The 8,009-nt window shown below is 41.5% G+C and overlaps 1 non-coding gene across 1 annotated transcript; it reads left to right on the top strand.

Annotated features, from left to right (window-relative positions):
* Window positions 1-7,572: 7,572 nt before the first annotated feature.
* On the top strand, window positions 7,573-7,674 carry LOC130874071 (U6 spliceosomal RNA). Its single transcript, XR_009057110.1, has one exon. It is a non-coding gene; the product is annotated as a U6 spliceosomal RNA (small nuclear RNA).
* Window positions 7,675-8,009: the final 335 nt, after the last annotated feature.

The raw sequence follows: 8,009 nt of genomic DNA, 5'->3' as shown, positions 1-8,009 counted from the left end.
TCTAGGCTCCTTTCCATGGCTCCTTCCTTGACAGCCAGTCGCTCCACCAGTATTCATTGTTAAGTCTATTTCTGAGATCCCTATTCCATTCTGTTTGTCTATTTTCCCCCCATACCACACCATCAGGATGGCTTTCTTGAAGTCTACAGATGTCGTCAGTTCATTGACCGTTTCTCCTTCAGTGTTGTGATGGCTACTCTGGGTCTTCTGCCTTTTTAAACTTAAACTTTAGAGTCAGTTTATCAATATATACAAAACAACTCACTTGGATTCTGATTGAGATTGTTATGGGGATCAAATCCAGGTTGTCAGGCTTGGCAGCAAGCATCTTTACCTGCTAAGCCTTCATCAAGTTGGGGAGAACTGACAACCTGATGATATCAAGTCTTCCTATCCATGAACATGGGATATCTTTTCGATCACCTTTTTCCATTATTTATTTCATAAGGCTTTTATGTTTTTTCTCATGTAAACCTTATGTATATTTGTTAGGTTTATATCTAAGTTTTCTTTTAAGGTAGGATCTCATGTAGTCCAGGCTGGCCTTGATTTTGCTACATAACCTAAGGAAACTTTGAACTCCTTAACCTCCAGCTTCTATCTCCTGAGTGTTGTGATCATAGGTGTGTGCCTCATTTTCATACAGTGCTTGGGATACCCAAGGCTTTGAGTATTCTAGGCAGGCATACTACCAACTGAATTACATCCTCACGCCCTAAAGATAGTTTATTTGCCATGGGTACTAAGATAGATGGCATTGGGTTTAGTTTCCAATTAAACTTGTTCATCACTATTATTAGGTGAATCTTATGAGGATCAAAGATGCAAAGTTTCCACACGGAAAAAAAAAAAACAAAAAACAGATTGCCTTCAAGAAAGGAACATCAAGGAATGTGTTGAAATGACCATCAGGTGCTATCTAGAAACTCTTGGGAAAAAAGTTTCAGCCCCAAAGGCAAATGAAATGTCCCCAATTACAAAGGCTGCACAAAATGTTTCTCAGGAATTAAAAAAGTGAATCTAGTGGCCAGAGAGATGGCTCAGTGGGTGAAACTCCTTCACCTAAGCCTGATGACCTGAGTTCAATCCAGGAACCCACATAGTGGAAGGAGAGAATCTCTCTTTGAAGCTATCATCTGACCTACATCTACTCACAGTTGTGACACACACATACACACACACACATCTAAGAGACAGCTAGATGATAAGAAAAGACAAGATTGGAACTAAGTTTATTAAACTCCACTGTTTGACTAAATGGTCATCTGTCATCTATCACATCTGTAAGCACAATGCAGATGTGTCCACATAATAACCACCAAGAGAGGCTCAGGAGCTGGAAAATAGCCAAAGAGTAGACAATTTTAGACAATGTCTAAAATACAAAATAATGCTATGAAATGACTCTTGGATTCAAAAGCATATCTGAAAAAAATTGTTGATTTCTTCAAATTGAATACCAAGGAAAGCTCTCTATGTCAAAACTCAGGTGTAATGGCTAAAGCAGTTCGAGGAGGAGCACCTGCCAGAAAACAAGAATGACCGAGAACAGATGAACTATGTCTTTAAACCTAGATAGCAAGAAAAACATCAGAGAAAGCCTCAGAGAACAAGAATAATGGAAATACTGAAACAGAAGAGACAGTGCTCCCAACCCCAGGAAAAGACACACGAATGACTGATGAAGACAGCCTGCCTTGAAAAGACTTCCAAACATCTTTATATTATTATTATATCCGTGCATGTGTGTGTATCTGTGTGTGTCTGTGTGTCTGTGTGTGTATCTGTGTGTGTCTGTGTGTGTTGTGCGGTGGAATTGATACAAGACAAACGTGCTCTGTTTGCTTTTGCTAACACAAACTAGAGTTGCCTTGGAGGAGGGAACCTGGGTTGGGGAACTCCCTTCATCAGAATGGTCTGTGGGCATGTCTGAGGGAGATTTTTTGATTAGTGATTGATGTGGGAGGACTCAGCCCACTCTGGGCAGTGTCGCTTCAGGTGAAAGCCGGTGAGCAAGCCAAGGGCACAAGCCAGCGAGCAGGGTTTCTCTACGACCTCTGCTTCCACGTGTCTCTGGGTTCCTCCCCTGACTCTCCTCCCCGATGGACTGGGGCCGGGGATTTTAAGATGAAATAAATACTTTATCCCCTAAGTTGTTTTTGGTCAGTGCTTTGTCACAGCAAAATAAACTGAACTAGGGTGGAAGACGATGGCAGAATAGTGATTGCAATGCAAAAGTTATAAAAATCTTCCTGCCACAATGACTCTCTAAAGTGCAGGCTCTTTTATAGATGTTTAAAAGTTCTTAAATGTTAAGAAAAAGCCAACAGCAACAACAAAGCTTAGACAATACTTTGTATCACAGTTGAAGTTTTGTAAGGGTCCGAGGAAATGCTGAAGCAGACCCCAGACTCAAATAGCATGTAAAAGCAAAGAGCGCTTATTAATACTCCAGCGCGCATGCTGGGTTGACGCCTGTACAAAATGGCGACAGCCCTGAGGGAGCACGCAGGTTAAGGGGAGTGTCAGGGACAGTTAGGTAGTCTCAAACATGATTGGCTAAACAAGCAGCAATCATAGTACATTTTTAATTGTCTAAGGTTTAGTCTTATCATTTTTGGACGTACTTGTACAAACTTGGGCAAGTTTGGATTGACTCAGAATGGAACTGCAGGATTTGTCCTTGAGACACTGTGAGACTGACGTGGGCCTTGTCTCTGTTCTCTCCCTCATCCCTGAACGTAAGGGCACCGTGGCCCTTTGTTGGGAGAGACACCTGTTTTGCCCTTCTCAGAGAACTGAAACCTGGATTCGGTTGTAAGAGTGGGAGAGTTAACCCCTTTAGTTTGGGCTGGGGGTGAAGCTCAGCCGTAGGATGCACGTTTAGTGTGTGTGAAGGCCTGGGTTCAATGGCCGACCAAATGGGTGTCGAGCATCAGTTGTTTCAAAAACAGAAAAGAGGAAAAGCTGCCCAAGCCATTTCATGAACCCGATGTACCGTGCTTTAAATGTTACAGCAAACGTTCTGAAGGGGCAGGAGAACATAAGATGGAAGGAGATTTTTAGGCTGCTTTATTTACAAATACAAGCACAAGCCACTTCAGGATATTAATTGAATTTAATACTATACTAAGAACAATGCCTAGTTTTCTAAATAATATAGTGCCAAGTAACATTAAAAATTTAGCTACTGCTGTGCAGAGCACAATTGGCCGTAGTTGTGGAGTGAAATGTCAGACTCTGTAATGCTAGGGACTGAATGATTCTGTTTCTGAGGCACAGCGTGGGCGGCAGGAGCCGCGAGTTCGGAATTGCTACCTTGGGAGTGAGGAGATCAGTGATATTCATCAGTAGGGGATTGCGAGGACCACTGTAGTGCAGGGGAATTCATGAGCTTGCTCAGAACAATGCTTAGCGTGTGCGGATGGGAAACTTCCTTAAGCTGTGTGCTAAGATTTATGTGCTTCAGGGTAGGTTATCATACGGGGATGAAAAAAATATGTTCTTAATGAGATGGATTCGTGACAGTCATGTGAGCGTTCTCTATCAAAAGGTGCTAAATTAATTATTAATCTCTTTAAAGAAGAACTGGCAGGCCAGGCATGGTGTCTCATGCTCGTTATTCTAGCACTTGGGAGGTAGAGGCAGGAAGATCAGGGGCTTGACATCCTCCTCCTCTGCATGGTGAGTTTGAGGCTAGCCTTGTGTACAGGCGACCGCGTCTCAAAAACCAAACCAAACCAAAATAAACCAAAGGTAGATATTGGCAAGCTTTTTCTTATCAAGGGGCAGGTAGAAAATCTTTTCGGCTCTGTGGACTTCAGTGTCTGTCCTGATGTGCAAACAGACACATCCGATATGTAAATGAACGCATGAGGCTTCTTCCAGCTAAACACCTTAAAAAACAAAATCGATTTAGTCTATAGGCTATGTTTTGACACACCCGATGAAAAGAATTTTTAAAAAAGTCTTTTAAATAAGTACAAAAGAAAAAAGAAAAGAAAAGAAAATAATAAAACTTTCTGAGAAAGTTCGACACAAATAAATGAACTTTAAAAATTACATCAAGCGGTGGTGGTGGTGCATGCCTTTAATCCCAGCACTTGGGAGGCAGAGGCAGGCGAATCTCTGTGAGTTTGAGGCCAGCCTGGTCTACAGAGTAAGTTCCAGGACAGCTAGGGCTGTTACACAGAGATACCCTGTCTTGAAAAACAAAAAAACAAACAAACAAAATCCAGGAGCTGGAAAGATGGCTCAGCACTTAAGAGCACCAGCTGCTCTTTCAGAGGTCCTGAGTTTAATTCCCAGCAACCACATGGTGGCTCACAACCATCTCTAGTGGGATCTGATGCCCTCATCTGGCATAAAGGTGTGCATGCAGATAGCGCACTCATATACATAATATAAATAAATAAATCTTTTAAAAATAATCCAGGTTTTAAAAGAAGAAATCCAGGTTTTGAGGGGTGGTTATTCACAGGTTAGCGAGATTTCTCTTTAAGAAGAATAAAATAAACAACGTGGTGGTGCACACCTTTAATTCCAGCACTACAGTGGCAGAGGCTGCTGATCACTGTGAGTTTGAGGCCAGCCTGGTCTACAGAGCGAATTCCAGTACAGCCAGGGCTACACAGAGAAACCCTGTCTTGGGGTTGGGGGAGAACAATAAAATAGCTGGTCGTGGTAACTTTTAATACCAGCACTTGGAAGGTGGGGTGGAAAATCTCCATGAATTCTTGGCCAGCCTGGCTACATACCAAATTTTAGGCCAGATAAAACTTCAAAGTGGGACTCTTTCTCAAAAAACTAAACAAACAAACAAAAAAGAAGGTAAGAAATTGAGAAACAAAATAAAATTACAGATATATGTCTTTTTTATCCCTGGGATTCCCATAGTGGAAAGAAAAAACCCATTCCTGCAAGTTGTCCTTTGACCTACTCTCTCTCTCTCTCTCTCTCTCAAATAAATAAGTGTAAAAAATGTATAAATTAGGGACTGGAGAGATGGCTCAGTGGTTAAGAGTACTGACTGCTTTCCCAGAAAGCTCAGGTTCAAGTCCCGACTTCCACGTGGCATCTCACAACTGTCTTAACTCCCATTTCCAGGGGATCTGATGCCCTCTTCTGGCCTCCAAGGTCACCAGGAGCTCATATGGTACCCCAAAATACATGCAGGCAAAAAACTCATACTCATAAAAGTAGATAAATAAATAAAATTTAAAATTTATAAAAACATGTGCTTTGGGGGAGAACTCAAAATAAGTATTTTTTTTAAATTGCAAAGTCTAATGAACATGAAAAGTGTTTTGGGGGCTGGAGATGTGTGGCTCATTGGTTAAGAGCTTTTGCTTTTGCAGAGGACCCTGTAACTGCCTCCAATTACAGGGTTTATAATGCCCTCTTCTGGCCTCTGCAGGCACTGCATGCAAATTGTGCACATAAAGGCTGAGAGGCACACACACATACATGTACATAAATACAAATAAATAAAATAAAAAACAAAAAGTATTTTTCTTTACTGATTAGCTCCTTTTCAAATATATATATATATGCCTGCAGGCATGTCCTGTTTTCCCAGGACTGGAGTTATAGATGGTTATAAACCACCATGTGGGTGCAGGGAATCTAAACTAGGTTCTCTGCAAGAACAAGTGCTCTTAACTGCTGAGCCATCTTTTCAGCCCTTTTACCAATTAACTCTTGATTTACCTCTGTCTGTGTACTTGTGTCTCCATCTCTAATTCAGGAAGCACAGCAGACATCTTGGAATTCCCAGAGAGCATTCAGGTAACTAGACACTAGGCAGCAAGCGACCTTAACCACTCACATTTTTGCCACTCATTACCTATGACCGCAGATAGACATGTCTTCATCTCCAGTTCCCCTTTCCTGGGGCCCAGTACCTGTGGGAACTCAGGCTTAGTCAACATTGAAGCTGGGGTGATGGAAGGGAATTTGGGATGGAAAGGGAGCAGTCTTCAGTGATTGTGGTGAAATGTCTTTCAATTTTACAATTGCATCCACTTACTCTAGGTCCCCCAAAATAGAGCAAACCGACTTCTCACAGTAACAGTGAAAACCCCGAAGGTCTAAGGGATTAACTGAGAAAGAAGACCCAAGACCACAGAGGAAAACAAATGCCACAAAAGGCCATTAACTGAAGAGCCCAAACAAAAAGAAGCACAGTATCTATGTTTGAGATGATTTCATCTTGGAAAGATATCTATTAACCCGAAATTAATTTCTACATTCAATTAAATTCCAGCAGGAATTTTAGGGAATTAAATTGATTATAAAATCTACATAGGAGAATGGAGAGCCACAAATAGCTAATCCAATTTCCAAAGAACAAAGAAATAACACTTGGGCTGTGGATCTTCAAGATGATTGCAAAGTCAAAATAATAAAAGCAGTGCATTATTGTGAAAGGTCTGGATAGGCAAGCTGAAGGGACAGGGGAGGAGTCCGGAAGCAGATGTAGACGCACATAAATAAACACATCTAATAAACAGAAACAAGGCTAAATAAACAAGGCCCTGGAAGAACTCAGCAGATGACAGGGGATGCGTTCTAAGCTGGGGGAAGGGTGTGCTATTTAGTGAAGAGTTTAAAAAAATGGCCCACTTCTTTGGAAATAAGTTAAATTAGGTTCATATTCTATTTTTAAAAATATCCAAATGGATAAAGACTTATATGTGAAGAGAAAAATTATAAATACAAATATGGGAAAATTGAAAAGGACTCTGGATTTCAGAGTGAGTGTTTCTCTGAAAAGATTTTTTTAAAAAACATGAAATTCAAGGTACACAATAAATGGATTTGATCACTTCAACATTATAGATTGCTGTTTAAGGAGATTTAAAAAATCAGAACAAACCAGAGCAAAACAAACAAAAAGCATTAGTGGGGCATAGTGGCGCCATCTTTAATCCCAGCATTCTGGAGGCAGAGGCAGGTAAATCTCTGTGAGTGCAAGGCCAAACTGGTCTACACAGTAAATTCCAGGACAGCCAGAGCTACATAGTGAGGCCCTGTTTCAAAAACAGGCAGACAGACAAACAAACAAAAAACCTACTGTATACACAGTTAGCAAGGGGTGATGGAGTAGGGGTAGATGTTTTTTTAAACTTTAAGACTGACAAAGATTAGAATCTAGCATTTATTTTTAAAATCGGCAAATCAAAAATTCACAAGGATTCATTGGGGGAAGAAAGATTTTAAAAGCCCATTCACAGATGCAGATATTTGAACAAATAACAATTACACAAAGACTTGCTCCATCTCTTTGATACAATTAGAACAAGATGGTAGAGTTTTTAACCCCTTGGATTGGACAAAAATTAGAAAACTGGAGTCCTATGAAGCACTAACGAGGATCTGAGCCGACCTGTGTCCTCCTCCAAGCCCTGGGTTTGGCACCAGTCCTTAGAGTGGGGGCACGTGAGTGTAATCCCAACTCTTAGGAGGTGGAGGCAGGAGAATCAGAAGTTCAAGGCCACCATCAGCCACGTGTGGAGTTTGAGACTAACATGAGTTACGTGGACCCTTACCCTAAAAATATAAAACAAGTGCCGGCTTCTGCGGCCCGTGTGGGAAAAACTGGAACGACACAGAGAAGATTAGTGTTGTCCCTGTGCAAGGGTGATACAAGTCTGTGACTCGCTCCATGTTTTCAAGCAAAAGCAAACCCCCAAACAAAACAAACAAAACCCGGCTCTTGTGTGTGATGGAGTACCAGATGGCAGACAATAGCAGTGGGCAATTGACTTCATCTTCCTCCAGCAATAGGAACGTTCTCTCAAGCAACCCAGAGGCAGAAAATGTCAGAGACAGAGTGGAACAGACAGCAGGAAACCATTTACATAAATTTCAAAAACTCAGGGGACACTATGCTTTTAAAGGTTGCTCGTGTGTCTGAAAAAAGCAAGCTCCACGCAACAGGAAGGACGGCTCCATCCTCCACAGTTTGAGAACAGGCCACGTCAGACGGGCTGTGTCAAAATGTCGTA

Source organism: Chionomys nivalis, chromosome 4 (assembly GCF_950005125.1).
Source record: "Chionomys nivalis chromosome 4, mChiNiv1.1, whole genome shotgun sequence".
NCBI lineage: Eukaryota > Metazoa > Chordata > Mammalia > Rodentia > Cricetidae > Chionomys > Chionomys nivalis.
Note: the sequence above shows the minus strand (reverse complement) of the source record. Positions and strands in the feature narration are given on the sequence as shown.